Source organism: Caretta caretta, chromosome 13, assembly GCF_965140235.1.
Source record: "Caretta caretta isolate rCarCar2 chromosome 13, rCarCar1.hap1, whole genome shotgun sequence".
Classification (NCBI taxonomy): domain Eukaryota; kingdom Metazoa; phylum Chordata; order Testudines; family Cheloniidae; genus Caretta; species Caretta caretta.
The window spans coordinates 31,354,811-31,368,034 of record NC_134218.1 but is presented as its reverse complement, the minus strand read 5'-3'; the positions used below and the strand labels follow the sequence as shown (position 1 = coordinate 31,368,034).

The 13,224-nt window shown below is 44.2% G+C and overlaps 1 protein-coding gene across 8 annotated transcripts in view; it reads left to right on the top strand.

Annotated features, from left to right (window-relative positions):
- Window positions 1-3,500: 3,500 nt before the first annotated feature.
- Window positions 3,501-13,224, top strand: part of PHF20 (PHD finger protein 20) — a 182,159-nt gene continuing 172,435 nt past the window's right edge. For all 8 annotated transcript variants that reach the window (XM_048820698.2, XM_048820707.2, XM_048820706.2 and 5 more), the window contains exon 1: window positions 3,501-3,611. The gene's annotated coding sequence lies outside the window, so the exon portion shown is untranslated. The remainder of the gene's footprint in view (window positions 3,612-13,224) is intronic.

Here is a 13,224-nt window from a genome sequence, read left to right as displayed (position 1 = left end):
CTGCTCTAAGCGCTTCAACCAAAACCAGAGTGTTTTAGGTAAAATATAAAACAGATTTATTAACTACAGAAAGATAGATTTTAAATGATTATAAGTAGCAGGCATAGAGATCAAAGTTGGTTACATAAGAAATAAAAAATAAACTTTCAGTCTGAATTCTACAGACTAAGTAAGGTTTGAATCAGTCTCTCACCCCAATGAATGTTTCAGGCAGTTTACAGTTTTTATTACACAGACTGAATTCCCTTTCAGCATGGGACTAATCTCCCCAGTTCAAAGTCTTTGTCTTCCACAAGTTGAGATGGGAGAGTAGAGAGGCCATCTGGTGATGTCGCTGTCCCTTTTTTATACTTTCCTCCAGCTGCTAGAAAGATCCTTGCTATGTCACATGAGTTAGGTCACCTCCACAGTATACGTGCCCTCTGAGATGGGCATTGGGAGTCTCTGGGATGGACCATCAACATATATCTGGGTGGTCCTGATGTAAATCTGTTTCATTAGGTGCTCCTTTGTTGCCACTGAAAGACTGGCTGTGGGCGCCTCTCAACCTCATGACATATTTCAATAACACACACAGCAATAGTTCACAACTTCAGATACAATGGTAACAATACAATTCAACAGGGTAGTAATGTTCAATAGATCATGACTTCTCAAATGATACCTCACAGGCATACTTTGTACAAAACATATCATAATCATATCAAAGTGGTGAATATGAGGGTTTCAGGGTGCTATTTTGAGGTACAGAATGTCACAGTAGCCCCTCAGAAGTTCCAACTAGTGCCAGGGCTCAGTGATGCAGAATCAAGGACCCTCACCCGACTCCCTGATGGCACCCTGCACCATATCCAAGCAAGGGAGAAGCAAATCTTGAAAGTCTCTGGAAGAAGTCCTGCAATGATGCTGGACTCCACTAGATTTATTTTGTTCTCCTTCAGTTCTGTCATTTTTTTAACCAAGGAAGTCCACCTCTTCACTATAATTGAACCCCACACCTACAATCCCAGTCAGCAATTTGACACCTTTGTCTCCCTCCTTAAACCATCTCCCTCCCCTCTCCCACTTCTCTCACTGCTTAGGAATTTGATGACTTTTGCACAAGATCTGACATGAGCTCTCCACAGGAGTGTTGGAACAATTTGTCTAGTGGAAGTACTGAGAGCCATTGAACCAAACTGTAAACCCTATATATACTGGAAACCAGTTCAAGCTGGGGGGTGCAGCAGCACCCCTAGTTCCCTCACCCATGACTCTCCATTCCCTTACCTCTTAACACACTCTCCTCCTCCTTCCCAAACACTGACACCATTTCTCATTTTTTTCTCCTCCTCTAAGCCCTCCATCTACTCCTGTGTGACCCTATCCCAAGCGTACCTCCCCAGCCCCCATTCTCACACCTTTTTCTTCAGCACCTTGGATCCTTCCCTTTGTAATAGAAGCATGCTTCAGTCTTCCTCATCATGGAATAATTCACCTCTGACCGCATCTGCCTCTGCAGCTATCACACCATCTCCCTTACACCTTCAATCTTATTGAACATGCTTCTACAACCACTACCTTGAGTTCCTCTTCTCACACCTTTTCCCTCTCAATCCAGTTTCTGCCCCCTGAACTCCACTGAAATGGATCCCAATATAATCTCAACTGACCTCTTCTTGGCCAAACCCCAGGGTTTCTGCTCCATTCTCATTCTCTTTGACTGCTCAGTGACCAGTGACACCATCGACGACTCCCTACTTTAAAAGTTCTATCTGTTGCCATTTGAGGCATTGTTCTCTGATTGTTCTCTTCTTTCTTCTCTGATCAGATCTTCAGTATCTTGTTTGGTAGGTTCTCCTCCTGCCGCCTTATTTTAGCACTGGACATCCCCAAGGCTCTTTCTTTAGTCCCCTGCCTTCTTTCTCCACACCCTATCTCTAGGTGCTTTCATCTACAACCATGGGTTTTGAATGCCATCTTCATGCTGAAAACTCATAAATCTACCTTTCCACTAAAAAAACCTGTCTTCAACCATCTGATTCTGCATCTTTAGCTTATCTTTCTGATGTTTCCTTGTGGATGTCCAGCTTAAACTCAACATGGCCCAAACTGAGCTTCTGATCTTCTCCCACCCAAATGTTCTCTGTCATCATGAGTAACACCACTATTCTCCTAATCACTGAAGCCTGCAATATGAGCATTATATTAAACTTGACCCTTTCTCTTGATGCACACATCTAGGCCATGTCCAGTTCTTCTTGTTTCTTTCTACATAACATTTCTAAAATTCTGCCTTTTCTGTCTGTTCAGCCAACCAAAGCTCTTATTCAGGCCTCATTATCTAATGTCTTGATTATTGTAATCTCTTCCTGGCTGAAGACTATTCAAAAAACTGCTGATGGGATTATGTTCCTTGCTCCATGCGCCGACCATATCATCCCCCTCTTAATGTGTTCCACTGGCTTTGCCTCCTCCACTACTTCAAACTTAAGCACCTTGTCTTTACCTTTAAGGCCTTTCACCATTTAGTGTGGCCCTATCTCACAGATCAACTAACTTATTGAGCCGTTGCCCCTTTGCTCTGCTAATTAGAGCCTTAGCAATATTTCTTGCTCATTTTCCCCTCAAGTACCTTTGTCTCTAATGCCGCAACCTTAATACATGGGGGAAACGCCCTGTCAACCTCTATAAAATGAACACCTTTAAATCCTCCTCAAACCTACCTGTGCTGTGATTCCTACACATCATCACCATCTGGCATTAGCTAGACAAGTGGCAAACTGTGACTTCTGCTTTTCTGCTAAACCTTGTTTGTTGTAGCTGTCTTCGTCCAACCTACCCTCACTTTGTCTTTTTTTGTCCATTTGCTGTGCCCTAACACCTAGATTGTGAAATAATAAGTGTATGAGTGGGAATTTATCTACAACAGGAAAAGCCCAAAGGACGGTGGATGGAAGCAGTCTTTTGGGTCAGTGCCTTTATGGTGCAGGTGGGGACGCTGGGGCCTGTGTCTCATGCAGTTAGAAGTCCCAGGGGCTGTGGGGCTTGTGTCTTCAGGGAACATGGGGTGCTGGTGTGTTGGGCCCATGTGTTTGGGGTACAAGGTAGCTCTTGGGCCAATCTCTTTGGGGTGACAAGCAAGGGAAACAGGACTGTCAGGCTTGAGGCATCAGCAGGTGGGAGTGTTTTGGGCTGCTGATGCTGGTACTGGCTGGGACCAGGCCAGCTGCCTCTCTGGCTGCACCAGTACCTCTGGGAGCAGCAGGAACCCCACAGAAGGGCAGGACCCTGCCTGACACGTGCCCCAAAGGGAGGGAAAGGGAGAGGGTGTGAGAGTTCCGCCCCGCCCCTTCCGGCCCGCAACGCAGGCCCCGCCCCTTCACCTGCTCCTCCCCAAGTCCCCGCCCCTTTCTCGGGACCACTCTCTCTACCCCGCCCCATCCCTTTGCCTACTGGCTCCTCCCCCTCCCCTGAGATCCCGCGCCAGCCCCCTCCTCCCTCGCGGCGGCGCGTCAGCCGCGGCGGCCATTTTGTGGCGCTGCTCGGTCGGTGGCGCTGGGCTCGCGCGGGGAGCGGGGCCCGGGCGGCGATTACCTCCTTTCTAACCCTTTTTCCGTACAGATTCCTCGGTAAGAAACCGGCAGCGTCGGGGCCAGCTCCGCCCCTCAGCCGCCCCCTCCCCGCGCGGCAGGGCCCTGTCTCGGGGGGAGGCCGGGTCCGGCCCGGAACGTGTCCTCCCAGCCGCACAAAGGGGGGTGGGGCAGGGACTGGGCGGGGGAGGCCCCGAGGTCTGGGCGGCTCCTGCCCCTGCCCGGGGCGCGGGCCCCAGCGTGCCCGTGTCTCCGCCCGCGCTCGCAGGGCTCCGTTGTCGCCCGGGGCCCTAGGGGCAGAGCCTGGCCCCTGCGCCGCTGAGCTGCGCGGCTCGGAGCGGCCCATGTGGGTTGCGCGGCCCCTGCGCGGCGTAGGTGAGTATTGGCGGCGCCCGCAGCGCAGGCGCTGGCCGGGCCCGGGCGGGTCTCCGGGGCGCCCCCGGCTTAGCCTGCGGAGACGCCCAGCGCCGCTGGTGGGGCAGCCGCAATCCGCCAGACCTTGTGGCCGCCGCGGGCCCAGGCGGCGCGCTCGGGCGGGCGTGGAGTGCCCTGGCCGCGGAGCCGTGTTTTCTTCTCGCAGACAGCCAGGCGGCTTCCGCCCGTCTGTGCGCTGGGCTGTTGAGCGTGAGCCCCGTCCCGGCGCGGGGCTTTGGCTCCAGGGGCCTCGGAGCGGAGGATGGGAAACAGGAGTGAGCTGGATACTGACTCGCCTTTAGCGTGCCCGCGTCTCGGGGCGCTCGTGGGTGATGGCTCCCTCAGTGCGTGCAAGGAGTGCTCTGCCGTGACCGTGACAACAAATTGACGTGAAGCTTGTATGCCTTTGGGAAGGGGCAGAAATAAAAGCAATGGCACTATTAGGTTGTGATGGTGATGTTTGTACCCTCATAGGCCAGCTGGATACAAGGTGTAAGCACAACACTTCTTTTTTGTTAGGTTTCAGAGTAACAGCCCTGTTAGTCTGTATTTGCAAAAAGAAAAGGAGTACTTGTGGCACCTTAGAGACTAACCAGTTTATTTGAGCATGAGCTTTCCTGAGCTAAAGCTCACTTCAAATAAATTGGTTAGTCTCTAAGGTGCCACAAGTACTCCTTTTTTTTTTTTTTACTTCTTGGTGAGCTGACTATGCATTTGTGGTAATCGAATTCTGCTTTTCTGTGGTTCACATTGTTTCACTGGTTGGTGTGTGTCAGAGGATCCTGACATGCCTTAGCTCTAATTCATTCTGTTTTGAATAGACCCACTTCTCAATAATAGCAAATACAGCAAACAGTCTCTTTTAGACTGGGAGTACTTCTAACACCTTAGAGACTAACCAATCCGATGAAGTGAGCTGTAGCTCACGAAAGCTTATGCTCAAATAAATTGGTTAGTCTCTAAGGTGCCACAAGTATTCCTTTTCTTTCTGCGAATACAGACTAACACGGTTGTTACTCTGAAACCTGTCTTTTAGACTGGTTACCCGAGATTGTTAGTGGATATGGAACAGTTGTGGGTATATTTCAGTGAGGGTGCCTGTAGGCTGTCTCTCTCTACTGTACTTTTCTTAGCGTTGTTAGCTTTACATGAAACCTTTTGCTCTGTTCCACTTTGAGGTGAGACATCAAAGTGAGTGTGTGGTCTTGGTGAAACAGGAAGCTGTTCTGGAAAGGTTTATAAAATGCCTATCTGTTCTTAAGGAGAAGGCGGCAAAAAAAGACTAATAGGAAATTTATTGTTTATCACAAAAATCAGGAATATGTCTTTTTGAAAGATTTTTATAAAAATAAAAATAAAGAAAATAGGCTTCAACATGAGTCCACAGAAAAATGCATTTAGTTATGTTTAAAGGGAGGAAAGCTCAGACATTTTTGTTGCACGGTATTATTTATTGTTCCTGTAATTGAGTATTACTCCACGTCCTACTTCAGACAAATAGGTAAAGTGCGTCTGTACAGAGTTCTCAGTGCTACAGAACCTGGGTTCAAATCATTGCTTATATCCCCACCAAAAAGAAGTTGGATTACAAACTTACTGGGACATCTGGCAGAACTGAATCTGTTCAAGGAAGACTAGAAACACAGGTTGTTAGGTCAGAATTGAAGTTTATTGGTAATTCTGTATGGGAAAGCAATATGTTTGTTTTTTCTTCATTTCACTATGGGCAGTTAATTCCCTCACTTTTGAGAACCAGCTTGACCATGGAAAAATAGCTCTATGCCCCCAAATTAGAAGGTGCAGCATTAAATGTTATGCAGACCCTAAAATTTGTGTATAGAAATCACAACACTGATCCAAAGTAAAGGGATACATGAGACTGGGTAGATTCAAACAGGATCTTTGAAAAATCCGTATTCTAGATGGTTTGGGATGATATGTGAAGTTTTTCAGTCTCTGTCACGCCAGAGGTATTACCTCAAATATTTTTATTAGTCTGTTAGTTTCTAGATAATTGTATAGAAGTTCACAACTAGAAAGTTTTTGAGAAATGCTTTGGGTGACATGGGATTCTTTTAGTGAAATGTTGCTTGCGCACAAAAGATCTGTTCTAAATCTCCACTTAAATAGCTGTGTTTTGGTGCAAAAGTGGTAAAGTTGTTGCATCTTTGTGTGTGTGTTGTACATAGCTGTTTGAAACTGGCTAGTTTGGAAGCACAGAGCAAAGTCCTCCTGATTTGGGGTTGTCGGGTGTTAAAAGAACTTTCATTTAAAAAAAAAACCCAAGTGTTTCTGTTCTGGAGATGAGTGTATTGGTCAATTTAATCCAAAATCTAATTTTTGGGAGTTCAGTTTACATTCCCTCTACCCTACCGTCTTTTAAATTCTGTTGTTCATCATGCCCTGTTTCCTGAAGGGCCTTTTGACTGTCTTTATCTTAATCTTAGTCTGATAGTGTATTGTTCTGGATTATAAGCAATTGGTTTTCTTTATAAACCAGTTTGTGGATGAATGTAGATAGTATTTGTTCATAATAGGCACAGCCTGTGTTTAAACATCATAAGAAATTAACAAACTCTTGTCACATGTTCACTTTTTTTCTTAACAAACCTTCTCCGAGAGAGACCATTTCTCACACTATACAGTACTTCGGGCTAGCAAATAAACAGTTGCTGATGAATAGTTACTTGGAGATCTTTAAGCCTAGATATTGACAAAAGTTCTGTCAAATCTTCCAGTTTTCTTGGTCACTTGTGATTCCTCCAGAATAGAACTTCAATAATCTTGAGTTTAAAGCAATATGACATGGACCTGAATTTTATATTGGATTGTAATTAGATTTGTAGGGCTGTAGCCTTCATTCTAGGAAATATGGGTTCACAAGAGATTGTTCCAGTTTTGTGTGGAAGCAAGCGTGTTGCAAAGTGATGAGTCTCTAGTGTGTGGGTTTATTTTAACTTCAACTGTTCTTCGTGGCCCTTCTAAGGATGTTGATATATGTAATTTTTGAAGGGATTGCTCAGCAAAAGGTACTGTTTGCTCTCAAGGTCATCACAAGAACTGTATACCATAAGCGAAAGGGTAATATTTTACAAGTAGAATTTGAGGAATTGAAACTTCCATTGAGAAAGTAATACCCGGCAAAGTAAAAGCAAATTGGATATGTTAAAGTCTGTGTAACATTAATTCTGCCCGTTAATCTGTATTCTTAGGGCATAATTATGACTTGAAGACTTAGTTGTTGATTGCTCTTGAAGGGATCACATTTTGCACACTTATGGATACTGTATGCTTCAGTGTAGTATATGGTCTCAGAATTGAGCTTTAATACATAGTTCATTGTAGACTGCTGCTGTTTGTATGGCATCTATTTATTTTTACCTCCTTTATTCCTCATAATCTAAAAGTTTGTTTTGCTTGGTTGCCTATAGGACTTCCGCTGCCTACTTGCAAAAAAAGATGTTTTTCTTTAAGAGATTTTGATTTGAAGATTTCATTGTATCTGTCTACACATCAGTAGTTGTATTGCGCACCTGTAAAATCATTTGAATGGTGTTGATAACTGCTCCACAAATAAAGGTTGCTTCAGGATTTTCCTTTTAATGGGAAACATGCAGTTTTCTAGTTCTGTTCTGACCCAAGACATTTTTAGGAACAATAAGTATGAATAATAAGACCAACACATGTCTTATAATACAAAAGTGTAGGAACAAAATCAGAAGGACTAAGGCACAAAATGAGTTACACTTAGCAAGGGACATAAAAGGTAATAAGAAGAGGTTCTTTAAATACATTTGGAGCAAGAGGAAGAAGACAAAGTAGATAAAGGAAGGAATGAGAGCTAATAATGGATGACGTCAAGGAAGTTCTGAGGTGTTTAATGCCTATTTTGCTTAAGTTTTCGCTAAAAAGGTTAATAGTGACCAGATACTCAACATAATTAACAACAAGGGGGAAGGAACACAAGGCAAAATAGGGACATAACAGGTTAAAGAATATTTAGAAGTTAGATATATTCAAGTCAGCAGGTCCTGATGAAATTCATCCTAGGGTACTCAAGGAACTAGCTAAAGGAATCTTGGAGCTGTTAGTAATTTTCTTTGCGAACTCCTGAAGGACAGGTGAGGTCCCAGAAGAGTAAAGAAGGGCAGATATAGTACCAATCTTTAAAAGGAACAAAGAAGACCTGTGGAATTATAGACAAGTCAGCCTAACTTTGATATCTGGAAAGATACTGGAACAAATTATTAAACAGTCAGTTTGTAAGCACCTGCAGGTTTGTAAGGAATAGCCAGCATGGATTTGTCAAGAAAAAAATCATGGCAAACCAAACTAGTTTCCATCTTTGATGGGTTACTGGCCTAGTGGATAAAGGAGAAAGCTGTAGATATGAGATCTTGATTTTAGTAAGGTATTTAACAGTCCTGCATGATATTCTCATTAGCAAACTAGGGAAATGTGGTCTAGATGAAATTACTATAAGGTGGATGCATAACTGATTGAAAGACTGTATTCAAAGAGTAGTTATCAATGATTTGCTGTCAAACTGGGAGGGCTTATCTAGTGGGGTCCTGCAGTGGTCAGTACTAGGTTTGGTACTATTCAGTATTTACATTAATGACTTGTATAATGGATTAGAGAATATGCTTTAAAAGCTTGTAGGTGACACCAAAGTGGGAAGGGTTGCAAGCACTTTGGAGGGCAGGATCAGAATTCAAAATGTCCTTGACAAATTTGAGAATATGTAAAATCAACAAGATGAAATTCAATAAAGACAAGTGCAGAGTACTTCACTTCAGAAAATGCAAATACACAGCTACAAAATGGGGAATAACTTGCTAAGTGGTAGCACTGTAGAAAAGGATCTAGGAGTTATAGTGGATCACAAATTGAATATGAGTCAACGACGTGATGCAGTTGTGAAAAAGGCTAATATAATTCTGAAGTATATTAATAGGAGTGTCATATGTTAGACACAGGTGGTAATTGTCCCACTCTACTCGGTGCTGGTGAAGCCTTAGCTGTAGTACTGTGTCCAGTCGTGGGTGTCACATTTTAGGAAAGATATGGACAAATTGGAGGGAGTTTTGAGGAGAGCAAAAAAATTATAAAAGGTTTAGAAAACCTGACCTATGAGGAAAGGTGAAAAAACTGGCCATGTTTAGTCTTGAAAAAAGACTGAGGGGGGACCTGATAAATCTTCAGATATGTTACAGGCTATTACAAAGAGGATGGGGATCAGTTGTTCTCCATGTCTGCTGAAGGTAGGACAAGCAGTAATAGGCTTAATCTGCAATAAGAGAAACTTAGTTTTTCCTAATATCTAACCTTTCTAACAATAAGGATAGTTAAGCTCTGGAATAGGCTTCCAAGGGAGGTTATGGAGTCCCCATCGTTGGATAAATATCTGTCAGGGATGAACTAGGTTTATTTGGTCCTGCCACAATGTGGGGGGCTGGACTTGATGGCTTTTCAAGGTCCCCTTCCAGCCCTCATTTCTATTATTTTTATCAGATATTTATAATCAATAAAAATTGCATCCGTGTGCAGTTTGTCTTGGTAAATCTAATTCCTATTGGTGATGGTGGTTTCTGTGCCAATGTTGTCCTAGTGTGTAGTAATTTAGGATACTAAGTGTAAGTGACAGTGGCAGCTAATAGTCCTGCACGTCCTTAACAGCTACAGCTCTGAGTGTAATACGGCTGCTACTGTGTGCATCCCTGTGTTCACAGGTTTGAAACATTTTGCTGGTGTTGTCTGATGAGTCTGTACATGCACCATATATGCCTTTGCATCCCTCCCCACCTGAGGGCATATAGGGGTGTGCAGCCTCCCTACTACTGCTCTGTTTCTTTACCACTCATGGCAGTGAATTGGAATTCAGCAGCGTCTTTCCCTTCTCCTTGTAGCAAATTTACCTCAGATTTCCCGCCCCCCCTTTTTAAAACACAAAACAAAACACTATCTCACTTTGTATTCCTTTAGCTAGTTTTTCTGTATATTTAAAAGAAAAAATATCTACCCTGTAGGTAGTTTTTCCTCTGTTGGTCATTTGACTGCTTGGTGAGCACCACAACTTGTTTTCTCACTTTGTGGCTGGTGTTAAAACCTTGGGCTGCAAACCCTGTTGCTCCTGCAATTGCAACACTCAGTTCTTGTTCCGCAAGAGAAGGGAATGTGCCTAATTGATATTCGCTCTGGTGGTCCTTCTGTAATAGGATCCTCTGGGCCAGGGACAGACTTATCAATGGTCAGCAAAGATGGCATCAAATTCCGAACATCAGACCACTTCCCCTAAGGGGTCTTGCTTCTTTAGTGCTCCCGCAAGCCAGAACTCTACATATTTGGTCCTGTGTCACTGGGATGGGTGTGGTGGGGTTAGTTCCATTTCTGATCTGCCCATGGTCCCTGAAGCCAAGCACATTAGTATCTGTGGACTCTGAACTGGCTCTCAGTGCCACATTGACCTTGGCACTGAGCTCTTTAGGCAGAACAGAAAGTTGCTCGGAAGGTGACTCAGTGCCAGTCATCTTCCTCTCTTCCAGGGAAGAAGAAAAAGGAGTTATGACTGTCCTTGGGCAGCACATCTCTGGACTGGATATAGAATTAGCTTATGCCATGGAGGCACGGGCTTCCCAGGCACCATTTGCCTCAGTGCCATCATCTCTTGCATTGGAGACATCACCAGGCTTTTACCTGTGTCATCTGTCTAGGTGCTGATACCCCTTATACCAGTACTGACTACATTGTTGCCTTTGGTGCTGAGAAGCTCTGCTCGTGCCACCCGAATGTTCCCTAATCTGGGGAGATCTGCATCACATTTGACTTCATTTATTCTTCCTCTGTGGCATTCTTGGAACCCCTGTACGTACAACCCCACTCAAGGGGTTGCGGTCATTCTTGCTGCCATCCAGAATTGACATTTGAAGCCCACTGTACAGTTCCCCCTTTTAGATAATCTGATGGTCCTCTCGACTCTTCCCAGGTCCTACAACTACACCAGGGGCATCCCCAGAGGGTGGCACCGTGGCAATACCAGGCAATTTGTGCTCCACCTACCTTTCCTGAAAGGGTGCCTCACTATTAGGTCTCCTCAGAGATTACTTGTAGATCTGACGCAGGAGGAAGCTCTTAGTGGACTGGCCAGAGTTTTCATTAGGAAGAGTGGAAGGACCTTAACCCAGATTCAGGGCCATCTTGCCTATCATTGTTTCCTTATGAAACATTACTCCTAACTGGTGTCCTTGAAGTGATTACAGGGCATTCCAAGACTACACAGAATTACTGAACACCAGTTATTGAGCAGTCAGTGGAAGAAAAGATACAAACTACTTGAAATATTGCAGTTAAAGTAGCTAGGTAGGGTAGCTATGCTGATTGATGAGGATGTCCTTCAGCGCTTGCTAGGCTTCATCTGCACCCTTTCCAACATTCGCTGAAGTCAGTATTCCAGTCCTCAGTCCCATATGGACAAGGATCTCTTTATTCTTTCCACCATCCTTTCCTCTATAAGGTGATGGATAAACCTGGAGACAGTCTGCAAAGGGGTGCCCTTTCACTTTCCTTTTTTTTTTTCAGCGATACAGGTAACAGATGTTACCACATAAGGATGGGGATTACACTTTGATCATTTTGCGCACACAAGGTTCGGGGTCTCGAGTCAGCTCTTCACATAAATATATTAAAGCACAGGGCAGTCTTGCCTACAAATTTTTTCTTTCCTTTACTGAAGTGTCAGTCTTCAGATACAATACATAGATCTTGATCTTCCCTCCCCTCTGTCAGAAACCAATCAAATTTTGAAGCTGATGGCATTATTTGATGCTAAACATGACAGCTCTTCACAGATGTAGGAGTGAGCAATAGCCTAGCACAGTGCTTCTCAAGCTATCTGATGTGGGGGACCAGCAATCTTTTTTTTTTCCAATGTGCACGCAGACCAGCAGCCGATGGCTCGCGGACCAGTGCGCCACTTTGAGTAGCACTGGCCTAGCAGATTACTGCATCAGGCAGTACAGAGCTCATCATGTGTGGTCCCTGGAGGATTCTCTGAATTCCTTCTCTGTGGATGAGGTTCTCTTTAGGTAGTCTTATTCTGATTGGTGGCAAAATTCTGCCTCAGAGGAAGGGGGAAGAAACCTAGGTTCTCTCCCAAATGCCTTTCTTGGTCAGGTCTTGTGTGACTTCCCCACTGGCTCCTCTCATCCTTGGTTATCAGAAAGATGAGACAAATTGCAGCCACAGTGACTTTCACGGCTGCTTCTTCGGTGAGACAGTTCTGGGTCACTACATCTAGCTTGCTGTATGACCTGTCCCACTCATGTTCAGGTCTCAAAATCAGGGGAGGCTCCATCACCCCAGGTCCCTGTATCTGACCAATAGAAGTTGACTGGCTGAGCATAATACTGAGAAAAGGTGCTCTGCAGAAGTACAGAACGTTCTCCTACAAGTAGGAAACCACTTACTAGATCTCTCTCTAGGATGATGTGGAAAGATCTTCTATCTTGGCCAATTAACAAGGGCTTGATTCACTGAATTCTGGACTCTCAAATTTTCAGAAGTGACTAAGTGACTTATGCTCCTGAATATCTGTCACTTTTGAACATGGAACTTAGTGTAAAATTTTCAGAAGTGCCTATCTCCTACCCCTCAAACAAACGCACCTTTATTGTCAGGTCAGTGAGTCTGTCTAGCTGCCATATCTGTCTGTCATCAATTTGTAGAAGCCCAAACAGCGACACTGCAGATGTAATCTTTAATTGGTGATCGCTTTAGCAGATGAGATCTATGAGGCAGTGGGAGTGAAGTATGTGGGGACAAGGACTGAAATAGGGAGTTGCTGTAGGAAGGGAAAAGTAGAATTGCTTTAGGAAGAATTAACAGCTGTTGAACAAGTTCTCTTTACATGAACTGTAACACTAGAAGATTTAAACACCTATTTAGAATCTAGAGTATGTTAGAACAAATTAGATTAAAGGGGTATCAAACTCATTGTGGGGAAAGAGCCAAATTCCATACTTTTAAAATGGATTAGGGTATAAGTTTAAGACCCTACACTCCTGTTTAGTGCACAGCAGAATTTTAACTAGCAACAATGGGAGGGTTGCACAAAGATCAAGCAAGGGTGGAAGATAGGTATTCTGTAGTAATTAAGCTTTTAGTTAACTCTTCCCAAAGCTCTTCTGAGGTGGTTGGCTCACCAACTGAGAGGCCGTGTGGACAAAACTTCTGTTTAGTA